The sequence below is a fragment of the Suncus etruscus genome, chromosome 1, assembly GCF_024139225.1.
Source record: "Suncus etruscus isolate mSunEtr1 chromosome 1, mSunEtr1.pri.cur, whole genome shotgun sequence".
In the NCBI taxonomy this organism is placed as follows: domain Eukaryota; kingdom Metazoa; phylum Chordata; class Mammalia; order Eulipotyphla; family Soricidae; genus Suncus; species Suncus etruscus.
Genome location: NC_064848.1, coordinates 55,346,851 through 55,363,288, shown reverse-complemented (window position 1 = coordinate 55,363,288; position 16,438 = coordinate 55,346,851). Strand labels below are relative to the sequence as shown.

Sequence of the window (16,438 nt, the reverse complement as noted above, 5' to 3'; positions counted from 1 at the left end):
TTATTTTTTGGTTCATCCACTCACTTACTCAAATAGAAAAAAAGTGTACTTTTCCATAAAACATGGAAATGGTGAGAGGAAGGCAACGGATTATTTCACATCTATTTTATCTTGCCTTGTCCACAATCACATCTCTTAAACCCCAGTGTTTAGCTCCTGAATCTCCCCCATATTTTTATAAAGCCTCTGTGAAGTGCAGCAAAGTAACAAAATTTAGTGTGCCATTAACAAAGGTTTAGCACAAAGAGACCAATAAAACACTATTGATCCACTTTTCTTTTGAACAAATGTTGTACAATAAAACACTGAAGGAAAAAACAAACATTGTACTTTACAGAAATTGTAAATTTTATTAATCACACTTGTCCTTATTTTAAAAACATGGATTTGCATTTAAGGTGTCTGTCCAAATTACAAACTGTCAATTTATAAAAAATAGAGCCTGAATTTTCTTTTTTTTTCCTGGCTAAGAGACTGCCTATGGAAGGATCCAACCAAGTTGTTATCCAGAAGAGATTGGTGCTTTCCCCCAGCAAAAGGTCCAAGTGAGGGGCCAGAGAGATAGCACAGTGGTAAGGCATTTGCCTTGAATGTAGGACCCGGGTTGATTCCTGGCATCTCATATGGACCCCCAAGCTTGCCAGGGGCGATTTCTGAGCACAGAGCCAGGAGCAACCCTTGAGCATCGCTGGGCATAGACCAAAAACCAATAAATAAATAAACCTTTTAATTTTAATTTTTTTATAAAAGTCCAAATGATTAGTGATAAAACTTGTCAAGAACCCAGTAAAAATTATACTCAAGTTGAACAAAAGCAAAAAAAAAAAAAAAAAAAAAAAACATGTGTTAATGGAGGAGAAATATCCAGCCATAATTTAATGTGATGAATTGAAATTCTTGATCACAATAATATTATAAGGGAAAGAGAAGGAACAAAGAGAAGTACAAAGAGGTTGAGTCAAGGAATTGGCTGGAACCATCAGGGGAGTTTCCAGCAACTTACCAGGATAACGTAGTGTGAACACGTAACAGGAAATGGATATGCCTGTACAAAGACATAAATTATCTACAGACAAGTATTTCCCCAGATGCCTTTTTGGTTGTTTGATATTAAGGTGTCCTTTGCTTTCTTTGTACTCAGGATATTTCTCTTTAATGTTCCAGTATGATTCTGTATTTCAAAAAAACCTTTTAACACAGAATAGCTCTAGAGACAAATAACCTAATTCTGAAATTCAGTTTCTTCACTTTCTAAGTTGTGAGCCCTTAGGTAAATTATTTAATCACTCTATGTGTCTATATTCTTATGTATAAAATAAAAATAATAACACTTTACTGGTTTTATAACATTTCTCAGAAAATTAAACATATGTAAACTATTAAGTTTTTACAAAATATAATATTTACTTTGTATATAACCATTATTAACAATTATATAAACACTTTTCTGCAGTGTCTTACTCATTGGCAATGATCAGTAAATATTTACTAATTTAGTAAATGAAAGATTGATCTTGTATTTTAAATTTGTAAAACATATGCATAAAGCAAAAAAGGCACCTTTGCTTGGGATGAAAATGAATACTTTGTAAGAGTACCAGCTATTACTTAAAAAGTTATTAACAATGATAAGTGACATGTCTAACCTGTGATAGGGCTAATGAAATATAACTATATTTTTATATTTAAGCAGAGAATAATCACCAATATTAGAAAAGTTTCTTTTCTGATTATTTTCAAATTTTGACTTTAGATATAAATATATGCATGGTAATTTTCTAAATATTTTCTCATCTTGATCAATGGCATAAGTCAGGAGTATGGGCAAAGAATATAACTTAACGACAGGGCACTTACCTTTCATGTGTTAAGGCCTAGGTTCAACTCTTAAAATTGAAAACAAAATTAAAAAGCCAAAAACAAAACAAAAATAAGAAGCCAGACTACTGACCTCTTTATTACAGACTACTTCAGACCATTTTTCATTATACCAGATAATAAAATTAATTCTACAACTGCTTATTCTCACATTTACTAATGCCTTTCTTAACTCCCACTAAACTGTATGTCCAATTGCTACCTCCTATTTTATGTCTCTCAAATCAAGAAGCAACTAATCTTTCTCTCTGAAATTTTTATGATATAGTCACAAAATGATTTTCTGTCTCTGGTTTCTTGTGCCTCTGATTAACTTTAAATTACTGCTGAATTGTTTTCCTAAATAATTAATGAAAAGATATGTACTATCTTTTATTTTCACCTGTCTCATGTAGGGCTTTAGTCTTTATATGTAGCAGACCTGAATTCAGTCCTCAGTACCAACGAAACTGATCATTGAACACAGTAAGGTATGGTCCCCAAACAAACAAAAATACTTTTTTTAAATTTTTATCTTTTCTCTGACTAAAGAGATATAATGCAAACATTTCAATGTTATTTAGTACACTCAACACATAGTTTTTTTTTTTTTTTTTGGTTTTTTTTTGGTTTTTGGGTCACACCCGGCATTGCTCAGGAGTCACTCCTGGTTGTCTGCTCAGAAATAGCGCCTGGCAGGCATGGGGGACCATATGGGACACCGGGATTCGAACCAACCACCTTTGGTCCTGGATTAGCTGCTTGTAAGGCAAACGCCTCTGTGCTATCTTTCCGGGCCCCCTATTTCATTCTTACCAGAGTTTAACCATGCAGTGTTTATAGCTACACTTATATCATCATGCTATACACTATCTTCATTGCACTAATATGAATTATCAATGATATTAAAACCAAGTACTATGTAAGCAAAAGCACTATAATCACAAACTGTGATCATGGATATACTAAGACTGCCTCTATCAAACTGTCTCTAGGACATGGAGTAGTTCATAGGAGACACAATTGAAGCATAAATTGAACAATATCTATTAAAGGAAAATCTCTTCGTGTTTCTTCCTTCTGTGGAAAAAGGCATTCCTTTACTGAAACCGATTGTTTTAAGTTGTCTTCGATTTTACCTATAGTTGTAGTTGATTAACTCTAGTGCACATGAAACCACCAAAGCCGTCGTGTATTTTTTTGTTATTTTTCAGACTGAAATGAAAGACTGCCTCCTTTATGCCACAGATAGGTAACATATGAGAACTAGAAGTTATATGTAAGTAAGCAAGTTTAGGAACCTAAACTTTTTTTGAACCCACAAGGACCATAAATGAGATATGAAAGCTACATTGCAAGAGAAAGAAAGTGAAATACTCACTGTTGTGTCCCTAATAGAATTTCCCTTACGTATATTGTTCTTGCATTTATTGAAAGACACCTTTTTCAGGCTGGTGAGATAGTACAGGAATTAAAGCACTTATTTGCCATAAGTGTGCCTGATTCCCAGTTTGAATCCCAGAACTTACCAAAGCACCACCAAGAATGGTCCCTAGGCAGAGTGAGGACTAAGCCCAGAGTACCTCTGATGTTCCAAAAGAACAACAAAATTCCATATTTTATGTCAGTTTTATGTTATTTTTGTTTCTGCCAACAAAAAAGAAATTGCTTGTATTATAGAATTTGTTTAGAACTGTTTTGGTTTTGAAAGTAAAGGACTTTTATTTTTAATATTTAAAATATTTTTTTACTTTTTTGGGGGGGGCACACCCTGTGACACTCAGGGGTTACTCCTGGATATGCATGCAAAAATTACTCCTGGCTCTGGGGACTATATAGGACGCCGGGGATTGAACCAAGCAGGGTCCATCCTGGATCCATCGCGTGCAAAGCAAACACCCTAGTTCTGTGCTATCACTCAGGCCCCTTTAATATTTTAATTTGCATATTTATTATGACAGTAGGTAAATTATTATAATAAAGTTTACTTTCAGGTTTTGATGGACAAAATTAATGTTAACTTCAAGATGCTCAAGACCCTCCACGAGGTTCTCTCACCACTAGTACAACTTGATAAATTACATTTTGTAGAAACTTACCATAGTTTTATCAGAATCAACTTATTTCTCCCAAATCAGAGGGAGACCATAATGTGTCAATGACTATATATTTTTATCATCTTTTCTTTAATGATATTTACTACTTTTTTTTTCCCAGGGGGGGCTGGTTGGTCATACCAGGTCACTCCTGGATCTGATCTCAGGAATCATACCTGGTGGGCTCTGGGTACCATATGTAATGCCAGGGATTGAACCTTTATCTGCCATTTGCAAAGCAAACAACCTGCCTACTGTGTTGTCTCTCTAGCACCTGACTTTTACCAGTTTATAGAAATCACAAATAAATTATCAATAAGTAAACTATAAATAACAAAGTCTAGATGGAATTCACAGAGAATTAGAATTCAATAGCTTGCTGCTTAGATTTTTCATTTCTGATTCATAGTTGCTAAAGATTCAATGATTTAAAAACAAAAAGTTTATTTTTAAAATTTCTAAAAGTAAAAAAAAAAATGAAGCAAGTTGTTTCTTCCTGCCCCTCAATTTCATCATTGGATAAATATTGTCTTTCATTCCAATCAGATTACTAACATTGTGCTTTTCCTTGTAACCTATTAGGCAATATTTGTATGAGGATTTTTATATCTCTAAAATGTATTTTGCAATATATATTAAAAGTTTGTTCTGTTTGAAAGAAAATACTACAAAGTGGAAATTCATGAGCTTTGATTATAAATTGCACAGTACTTTTCATTAGAACATAAGAGCTTTCTTTTCATATGGAAACACAGGAAATGAAATATAAGTAGTAAGTAATTTTGTTTTTCAGAAATATAATAATTAATAAAGCAGAATTCCTCTCATAACAGAAAAATAATTTATAATATATCCTGTATATTTACATAAAAACATGCCTATAGGCATCTCAATTAACGAATAAAATGAAAATATTTATTTTTCTTAGAATGTCTTTATATTATTTATTATTTTTAGTTTATAATCATTATAACTTGAAATTTAATTAGAAAGGGAGTATTCTTTATTTTAATTAGAAAACATCTCCAGACTAGTTCTATATGAAATATCAAAATTTTCTATGAGTATAAAATTATTAGAATAGAATAATAATTACATACAGGTTGTTTATTGATATTCTCAATGGAAATTTAGATTTCGCTTTACTACTCTACTTCCTTTTCTTCTACTTCTCAAATAGAGGCACCTATTACTACATATTAATGTTTATAGGGAAATTTAAACAATTCATGTATTACTTCTTCATTATCAATTAATTTTTAATTATTTTGAAGCATTATTTTTTCATATTTAAGATAATGGAAAGAATATTTAGATAATAAAAATTACATATACATATGAAAACTGCAATCATCAGTTTATAAAATTAACATATTTTTTGTTTAAATTATACTTGTTTTCAGTGAAAATTACTTAAATATTCTCCTTTTTATCTTCTCTGGAATAAAACATTGCTCTCTATACTAGAATATCTTACTAAATAATTACTAATTAAATCATAGAAGCATAAGTGAACCTAAAGAGTCTAATTCAGAATAAAGAAAAAGAGGAATTACTCTTGTTACTAATTTTTAATATTTTAAAATAACAATATACTTATTAAATGAAAATTGAAAAAATGTAAAAGTCTCAAGTTAAAACATGAGAAAATTTTGAAGAATATACTTTATATAAATGAATGATTTTATGTTACGAAATATTTCACAATTTAATTTTTGGCATATAAAATATGTTTGTTGCATTGAAGAGGTAACATACATAGTGAAAACATACATATCATGCGCAAGTACAAAAGTATTACTGAATGGTTCCACTAATGGCCTTAGAACAGGTGGCCCCTCCCCTGAATACTGCTATATGTTGACCAGGTAACCCAACAGACAACTCTGGGGCACTTCTGGGTATGTCCACAATAAAACAATGTATTTAAAAACGATTTAACTTAAAAATTATTGACTATTGCTACTATCCAGGTGATATTCAAATAATTATTTTAATTACTATATTTAATTAATATCTCAGATATTATCTACTCTGGAAAAGATGAGTAAGTATTAGAATTATTACCATTGCCATGTATGGGAATTTATTTTTGTAGACATTTGCTTTGCACTGGCCAATAAAGTTCATTGCAATTTTTTTCTAGTACTTTTCTGTTCCCATCTTTTTACTCTTAAGCATTTTTTAACAGGTGATTTCTCTGTTTATTTGTTTGGGGACAGACTCAGCAGCGCTCAGAGCTTACTTCTGGCTCTGTGGCCAGGGAGGACTCCTGAAGTTCTCAGAGAAGCATATGGGGTAATAGGAATGAACTTCATTGACCAATGCAAAGAAAATGCCCTACCAGTTATACTATCACTCTGGACCCTGAGTAATAAGTTTTGAATAGCAAATGAGATAAAGCTCTCCTTATTTCAGATTACCTCCAATATTCCTATTGATATTTAATAGTTAACTATAGCTAGCTATGATTTTTCATAATTTTAAATTCCATTTTTATATGCTGCAAATTTTTATATTGTTTTTTTTTTATTTTTAACTGTTGTCTTCTGTTTGTTTTTGGATTCAGGCCCACACCTCAGGGATTACTCTGGACTCTGTGCTCAGGACTAACTACACACAGTGCTGAAGAGACCATATGCAGTAATAGCAATCAAACAGAGTCAGTTATGTGCATCAAAAGGTGCCTTAACCATTTCTGTTTATTATTTTAGCTAATTATTTAAAACACAAAAATCTTCAATTTCAATGTTCAGATTTGATTTTATTTAATTGTTTTGGATTTGCAAATTAAGTCAGAAAAGCAATCTATAAAACTATAATAAATATAATTTTATAGTAATAAAATATTATCTAATTATAATTTCAACACAGCCCGAGTAATATAAGCTAACCCTTGCATAAAAGATAGTGTCAAGTTGACCTTAATACTATGTGCAGTGCCTCTAGAAAATCACCAAGAAGTCTAAATATTATTATTGAGCTTTAGCATTTTATATGTATGTTTATGTCTTTGTACGTATATGGACAGATGAATAAAATTAGTGTATATTTAAATTAAAAGCTTTATATAACCATAATTTATTAAATATTAGAAAAGCTCTGATTTTGTGAAATGCCTTATAAGCCTCTTTGAAAGGAATCATATTTTTTGTAAATCTAAAAATTCTTAAATTTCTTCACCTTTGTTATTTTCTATTTGTATGTATTTGCACTCTTCTGATTTTATGTGTTAATTTATAAAATAATGAGGATCACTTTTCTAAAGTTTTCTAAAATTTAAATTCTTAAATTTCTTAAATTTTCTTAAGTTGTATTTTAAAATAATGAAAAATTATATGAATTACATGTTTCTTTAAAGATAAAATCACTTAAATTTTGAAGCTGTGTTTGTTGATACTTCATAGAGTAGCTTTTTGGCAACATTCCTAATATCCTCACTGATTATTGACCTGTTTAGGATTTTTATTACATTTTAAGTCAATTTTAGCAGTTTATGTTTTCCTAGGAAATCATTTTATCTAGGTTTTCAAACATTTAATTTCCTCTATAGCTGCAATTCTTTTTAGTTTATTAAACTATAATCAGTGTTTGTGCTTTCTCTGCCTTTGCTAGATTAGATTAGCTTGTGGTTATTTATTTTATTAGTTTCTTAACTCAATAGTTTTATCCCTAATTTATTATTTTGTTTTTCTTTTCATGAAGTCTCTGGTAGAGTGTTTCTCAAATCTTCTGACAATGGATGAAAAGTCTAGTAAGTTCTAGGAGTTCTTGCTATTTAAACAGAACTGTATTTTATCTATGTAGAAGGGGAATAAAATCTTTAGATTGACTTTTCTAGAAAATAGTAGTCAAGGGTGTCAAACCATGAGAATATAGACAATGATTCCCTCCAATGTCTGACAGGAGCAATTTTGAGCACAGAGCCAGGAGTAACCCCTGAAAGGCACCGGGTGTGACTCAAAACCAAAAATCAAATCAAAACAACAACAACAAAAAACACACCCAAGTTTTAAAACATTATATAAATATTATAAATATTCAAGGAACTTGGGAATTATGGAGAAACACATACACCCACTCGTTACTCCTGCTTCATTTTGGATAAGCTCATCCCAGACTCCTTATTAGTCCTTAATTTCCCCTAGACACTTCTCCAGGTGACCCAGGAAGATAGAAGGAGAAGCTGTAGGCGCATTTCACAATGCTACAGCCTCTCTTCTTCCCACCTCACATATGCCACCCTGGGAACTCTATGACTTCATTTTGTGAGGTGACCAAAAAGCCTAGGGCCTGGGGAACTCCCAAGGTACAGGACAACCCAGGGCCCAAGGGGGAAGCCCAGGGTCCAGGGAAGCCCATTGCCTCAATAAAGACCATGAAACATACCTTCAGAGAATGCAGAAGCAAAGCAGCGTTTATTCCAGAGCTCTGGAGTGTCACCGCAAGCCAGGAATTTGGTCTGCAGTGAGACCCTGAGCATCTAAATTCACAAATATTTAAGGAAATTTATATGATAATGAGCACACAAATCAAAGCATTTCATAGGTTCCACACGAGTGTTATATTTTAAAGTTATCAATAACAATCACAGGAAAAAGCGAGATTTTTCTAACTGTTCCAACCCATTCATGGCATCATTAATTCCAGCCCTCATCCAGATTGTATTTTGTGATATGGGTAGGACCTCCAGGTGGTTTTTAGGTGTATACTTATTTGGCCTAGGTGGGCCCCATGCTAGCAGGGCAGAGGTGCCCCATATGAGCAGGATGGAGGTACTGGCACAGGCTGTGGGATGTTGGGAGGAGGGAGTCTGGGGTCCCATGTTTCTAACTCAGGCAAACCAGTGACAGAAGCGAGAATAGCATTAAACTAGATTTTACCCTTAATCTATACCTATTGTGTCATTTCTGTGTTATTCTTCTTTTTAGTGACTGTGTGCAATTATTCTTCCCTAATTTTCAAGGGGCATCTGCCATCTATGAGGACAAAAGTGTCCCTATGTCAGAATGCCAGTTTGGTTCCACCTCCCTCCTGTCCCTCCAAGGTGTCTCTAGGATGGAATGCAAGATGTTCTAGCATTGGAATGTCCTTATGATTTACAGCTTGGTTCGAGGAATCAGCTCTCTCTTTGGGCCTAGTTCTTCTTACCTTGAAATTGCAGCCTGTGACTAAATTTTTAAAAGCCAATTAAAAACAGAAGCCAATAGCATGGTCGATTCTATTGCAATCACACCCATAACTAAGAAATCACCCATTCCTATTAAAAACTACTTGAGAAACATCATAAAATTACTTAAGAACATACTATGTCAAAAATATCCATTCCAACAGTGAGAAAGACCTAATTTCTTTTATCTGAAGGTCTTCATACTTTTGTACTAGTTTTTTTAAAATATTTTTTCTTATCTAAAATATATATAATTTTAGATACTGTTGTAATCTCAGGTAAAAGGGGAATTCAGCATTAGTAATGTTAAAAAGAATAAGCAAATTGTGTCATATAGTGAATACATTTTATATTAATTTCAGAAAAAGACCTGATGACTAGATCCCGTGTAAATGGTAGCATTGTAGAATGATTACAGGAGAATTATTTGTGGTTATTGTCTTTTCCAAAAGTGACAAATTCCCAAAACAAATGTTTTAGGAAAAAGAGAGCAGAGGTTACCAATGGTTCTTTCTTATCCAGAAATTTTAAAATGGCAACTGTCTCTTAATCTGTAAACAGCAACATCTAAATGGAGACAGTTGAGTTATATTGGGGAGTTCACAATTAATAAGAGCTAATATGATATCTATGGATACTGCTGTATTGAAACTCACTATGGGGCTGTGTGGAGATTTTCTATCAAGATTCTATTTGAAAACAAAAAAATGTAACTTTATTAAATCTTTTATTTTCAGTGCTAGTAAACTTTGAGTGAACAGCAAAGGCAGAGATCAATCTTGTCACAGAGCAAATCAGTCAAAGCTTGAAACCCAGGGGGAGAGAGACTTTAAGAATGCTCATCAAAGTGCTGAGGAATAGTGAGTCAAGAAAAGATTTAAATAATTTCTGCTATTTTTAATGGAGTTATTTGTGGAGGTAGAGAGTGAGGAGAACTTTTAAAGAATTAAGTTGTGAAAAATTATTTAAAACATAAGACTGGAAATTCCTCTGTTCAAATATTATATTCAGAAAGTCAAGAGCAATCTTTGGAGTAGGAAAAAAAAAGGAGATACATGATTTGTTCAAATTTGAAGTCAATGTTTTTCAAATGTTCATAACAATTGGTGAGAATCACATCTCAGAACTAAATTAAAAAGCAGACACCTAGTTCTAACCTCTAATTATAGTGAAAATTTGTTCTTCATTCTTTAAAAGAAATAATAATGTGGCCATCTTACGAAAGCAATTGGAAATTCTTAGAAAGTACATATAAACAGTTTTATCAACTAGACATTTCCTACAACATTTGAGAGAAATGCTTAAAATACTTAAGAAATATCCTAACGGGCTAAAGCATATGTATTCTCCATGACTGAGACTTAGGTTCAATTCCGTGAGCACCACTGGGAAGAATTTCTGAGCACTGCTGGGTATGATCACAAACAAAATAATAATTTAGGCATTTAAATCTGGTGTAGCTATAGTTTAAATCGTAAGTTATCTATTTTCTTAAAATTTTTTTTCTGAAATTATTACATCTATGTTCTTTTTATTCTTTTCTTCCCTAATTGTTTTAACTTCTTGTAACTGTTAAGGATTTACCATGATCTTTTCTCTTGAAACCAGGTGAAAGCGAGTCATTTTTCTGCATAGTTTAATAATCTTCTGAAACCACCTAGTAATAAGATGAATGTCAGAAAAAAAAGAAGTTATGCTTTTTGTTAATTTGTTTTGGTTTACACCCACTGATGCTGGGTTATCCTGGCTTAGCTCTCAGGAATTACTTCTAATGAACCATATGGGATCTAACCCAGGTAGCTGCATGCAAGGCAAGCATCCGGCTCACCATAATATCTCTCTGGCTCTGAGTTTCATTATTTTTCAGGTTTCTTATATCACTTTACAACCCGCAATATTTCTTCCCACCTCTATTCTTCGTGTACATTCATTTCCTTCAGAGTGTATTTATACCTCAGTATAGAAATATCACCTGTGAAAGTTTTTGTCTAAATTTTAAATTGAATCAGCAGTATAAATATTCTATATATTACAAGTTGACATCACTGTAAGTTCCACATAATGAAGTTTACCACTTAAAAATAAAATCTTTAGAGCTGGAGTGATACCACAGTCAGTAGGGCTTTTGCCCTTGACGATGATTACCTGGGTTTTTTCCCTGGCATCCCATATGGTCCCCCAAGCCTGCCAGGAGTGAATTCTGAGTTTAGAGCCAGTAGTAAATACTGAGCCTGGCTATGTGTGGACAGAAATAAGCAAACAAATCAAATGTATCCTTTCTCTTTCAGTTGCCACATTTTACCTGATTGACTTCTGGCCCCCCATTATTGGGAGGATGAGTTGATTGTTTTTATAATATAAAAGTTTAATCCAACCTTGTGTTTTCTCTATATACTAAATATAAGTGAAATCCTTGAAACATTTTATAAAGAAATATTTTCCCCACTGGAAATAAGTATCTTTAAGAACTTCATCTAATTTTATGATTGTCATTTACCCAATCCAATGCTTATTATATTCATTACTACAGTCCCCCTAATTCCTCTTAACCAAGTGTTAATCTATATAATATCTTCTTAACCTTTAATTTATCTTATTTTTATTGCCAAACCAAGCTATATCCTTATAGGCGGAAATTTTAGTTTTTGCTGTTTTTCTTTTTTCTTTTGTTTTTGTGGATTTTTTCTTTTTTTTTTTTTGTCTTTTTTTATTTAAACAACATTATTACATACATGATTGTGTTTGGGTTTTAGTCATGTAAAGAACACCACCATCACCAGTGCAACATTCCCATCACCAATGTCCAAAATCTCCCTCCTCCCCACCCAATCCCCGCGTGTACTCTAGACAGGCTTTCTATTTCCCTCGTACTTTCTCATTATTAGGATAGTTCAAAACGTAGTTATTTCTCTAACTAAACCCATCCCTGTTTGTGGTGAGCTTCATGAGGTGAGCTGTAACTTCCAGCTCTTTTCTCTTTTGTGTATGAAAGTTATTATTACAAGAATGTCTTTCATTTTTCTTAAAACCCATAGATGAGTGAGACCATTCTGCGTCTTTCTCTCTCTTTCTGACTTATTTCACTCAGCATAATAGATTCCATGTACATCCATGTATAGGAAAATTTCATGACTTCCTCTCTCCTGACAGCTGCATAATATTCCATGTGCATATGTACCACATTTTTTCTTTTAAAAAATAAAATAATTTCTTTCACTCTTTATTGCACTCCAAATTTTCCAGTTCTTAGTACAGCTTTAAACAATATCAATAGGGGCTGGAGGGATAGCATAGTATTAGGGCATTTGCCTTGCATGCAGCCTACCCAGGACAGACCTGGGGGGGGAGTATGTTTCCTGGCATCACATATGGTCCTCCAAGCCTGTCAAGAGCTATTTCTGAGCACAGAGCCAGGAGTAACTCCTGAGTGCCACCAGGTGTGGTTCAAAAACCAAAAAAATAAAATAAAAAAGTAAAATTCTTTAAAAAATATCAATAGACTTATGTTATTCTCAGGTATATTAAATAAATATGCACACAAGGAGATAAAAGATACTGTATTGTTCCAATTATATTTAGATTGAAATTAACTCTTTAAAAATACATCGAAACTTATTCCAGGTATATGGATATCATTACATAAGTTTCTAAAACGATAAGAAACTATAAGAAACTTAATAGTGCTTTTCTTTTTCTTTTTTTTTTTTTTGGCGGGGGTCACACCCAGCAGCCCTAAGGGGTTCCTCCTGGCTATACGCTCAGAAATCACCCCTGGCAGGCTCAGGGGACCATATGGGATGCTGGGATTTGAACCACTGTCCCTCTGCATGTAAGGCAAATGCCCTACCACCATGCTATCTCTCCAGCCCCTAACACTTCCTTTATTGACTTGATCTCATCAGTGGATTTTTTTTCTAGGGTGATATAGATTCTGGAATTTGTCAGCAAATCCAGTCCAATTGGAAAACCAGCATAAAAAAGGAGAAAAAAAGAGATACTAGATACCTGGAATTTGTTGTCATCTAAGAGGCATTGCCATTAACCTATTATGAAATTCTCCAGAGCTGTGATACACTTGAGTTAATAAAGCAAAAACATGCTCAAGAAAGAAAAATTGGAATTCTTGTCAATATGAGATACTCACTAATAGAGTCCTGTTATCAGGAATATATATATATATATATATATATATATATATATATATATATATATATATATATATATACTGCTAATAGATTTCTTATATTAGTCACTTTTTCTATCATTTATGAGCCATGAGCCAGATTGGTTATTTTATAAAATGTTATTTTAAACCTGATGCTAAAAATTCTGAATTATTTTCTCAATGCCTTATAACTAGAAACTAAAAATCATATAGCAAAATCAAAACCCATTATTTAATTTATTTCTTTATTCAAAATTCCAAAAGGAAACACTATATACATATATATATATGTATATGATTCCATATGTTTGCTTTGCTTTCGATCTTTCAGGGAAATTTATTACCAAATTCTACACATACCTCATAATTGACCATATCTGTTAGCAATGCAAGGTCTTTTAATCTTCTTAGATCAATCTTACATTTTTCCTGAAAAGTAAATACAGAGTTTTCTATTATTATTCTACAGTGCTTATTGCATTTTTGTCTTATTTATTTTAAATTGTGGTATGGTTCTTAATTTCCAATATAAATTTCTCAGTATTTTTTGGCCACACCCAGTGACACTTGGGGGTTTCTCCTGGCTATGCACTCAGAAATCACTTGGCTCGGAACCTCATGGGAAGTCAGGTATTGAACCAAGGTCGGTCCTGGATCGGCCACGTGAAAGGCAAATGCCCTACTACTGTGCTATCGCTCTGGCCCCCTCAGTATATTTTATAAACAATTCTGTAAGCCTCCTTGTTAGTAAAATTTTAAAAAATTATGATAGCAATAAATTCAATGAAAATGATTATGTAAACATATCTCAGTCTATCTGTTAGTTGGTAATCACAGAAACCACTTTGCTTTCTGCTCTTTAATCTACATTTCTTTTATTCTTTTTATTTATGACATCAATATACAATAATATAGCTGGATACCATAATTATATCATAATTAGGCAATGGAAAAAGAAAATAAATTCAAAAGTGTATAATTAACTCACATATTACATTAGGTAAAGCTCATTCTTCATGCATATTGTGCCCACTATGTGTATGTATAAATATATATATATATTCATATATACATATAAATGATTTTTAAAATCTGTTTTAACAGCTTCAAAAAAGCAGTGGTTCTAGAAAAGCAATGGTTTCAAAGGGAATGATTGTGTTTCTGTTTTTGTTCTGCTGTTTTTCCCAAAAAACAAATTTTCAATGATCAAGAATATGACTGGGGACTTTTTCAGCTATTACTGAGATGCCAATATAATCATTGCTAAAGTCCACACCTTGCATCACTGAATTGTACAATTGCAAACTCTTTCTTCTTTAGTGGCAGATAATGATTCACTCAACAGAACTATTCAAAGTTTTTGAGACTTAACTAACCTGAAAAAATAGCTTTAGGCATGATTGAACAGACCACTCCCTTTAAGAAATCAGGTCCTTTTATGGATAGTGAAGGAAGAAACTTTCAGTGAAATTGACCATTAGGGGAGAAATAACCTAGCCTTTCTTTTAGAACAAATAACACTTCTTACATATTAGAGATGAGGGTGGTACTTTTCTCATTTTCTTTGACCCTTGATTTTTCATTTGTAAAATGCAGGGAAAGATGTATGTATGATTTTTTGAAATTTCAAACTACTGTAGAGTTATCAATTTACCTACATTAAAAAGCAATCATAAAAGTATTTATTATAAATTATTTAAGATTGATTATTATAACATACATTTTTATTAACATTAAATAATTGACCTTTAATGATTGTTTGAAAGGCACCCATAAACAACTACAAAAGGAAAATAAAATATCTTTTGAATATTCTAATTAACTAAAAAAATACCTGGTTTTCAAAGAAAGGCTAAAATTCTTTAATCAAAAGTAGGGAGCAATTAAGGAAAATTATATAATCCCACTACATCACTTTGTCTTTAATATAAAAAATATAAACTCCATATCTAATAAGTGGATTTAGAAAAATAATATATTTATAAAGGCATTTACCTCTCAAGGACATATGGATAAAAGACTTAATTTCAGGTATGTAATTTAATAGATATATGACTTTAAACATTATTACAGATTCTATTGGAGTAAAAGCATTTATAAGATAATGAAGAGATTAATACTGAGCAATCAGTGGTTTAGTTTAATTGATAGTTGATGATTGATTTGCTTTACTTCTTTAAAGACATCATTAAAGTCAAATAGTGAGAACCAGATGGGAGTAAGATATCTTTGATCATTGGTTACTTAGATATCTAGTATCATTGTGATTTGAGCAACTTGCTAACTTTTCTACAACTTATTTCCTTTATAAATTGGGGATATGGTTACCTTCATGAGCTTTTATACATATATACTCAATAATGTACATAAAGCATTTAGCAGCAGAGTTTGACACATAATTGTAGCAGATATGTTTTTGTAAGAATTTTATTTCTATATACTAAAGATATATAATTTATTAAATGAATATTAAAATAATATCACAAAAACTTTCTCATTTTGGTCTTGCATAATTATTTTGTTGCAGAGTAATTTACTTTACATAAGTTAGAAACCATTTCTTAGAGGTTAAATGGGTAAAAAAGACTGAGAAGCAGTGTTAAACCAGGGGAATTTCGGTCACATTTTAATATGACATATTGTTTCTCTGAAATGGTTTTGCTTTGATCATATATATATATATACAACTTACATTTGTCAATCAAATATTGCTGTGCTTACCCAACATTATAGCTTATTGTATCCAAAAGCACCAATTTTATATTTGCCATTGGGTTGTGGTAGATGGCCTTGACTATATTGAGAAAAGTTCCTTTCATTTCCATCTTAATGAGGGATTTTATCAAGAATGGGTGTTGGACTTTATCGACTGCTTCCTCTGCATTTATTGATACGATCATATAATGTATCTTTCTTTTTGTTAATATTGTATATTACGCTGATTAATTTACAGATGTTAATCCATCCTTGCATTCCTGGGATAAAACCCAGGTCATGGTGAATGATCTTAATGAGGCATTGGATCTTATTTGCCAGAATTTTGAGGATCTTTGCATCTGTGTTCCTCAAGGATATTGGTCTGTAATTATCTTTTTGCCAGCATCTTTGTCTGGTTTTGGTATCAGGGTGATGTTAGCTTTATTAAAACTA

General features: G+C 32.1%; 1 protein-coding gene across 1 annotated transcript in view; it reads left to right on the top strand.

The window, feature by feature from the left end:
* The window catches only part of LINGO2 (leucine rich repeat and Ig domain containing 2), a 1,160,605-nt gene that overhangs the window by 937,621 nt on the left and 206,546 nt on the right, over positions 1-16,438 (top strand). The gene's annotated exons all lie outside the window — the stretch shown is intronic.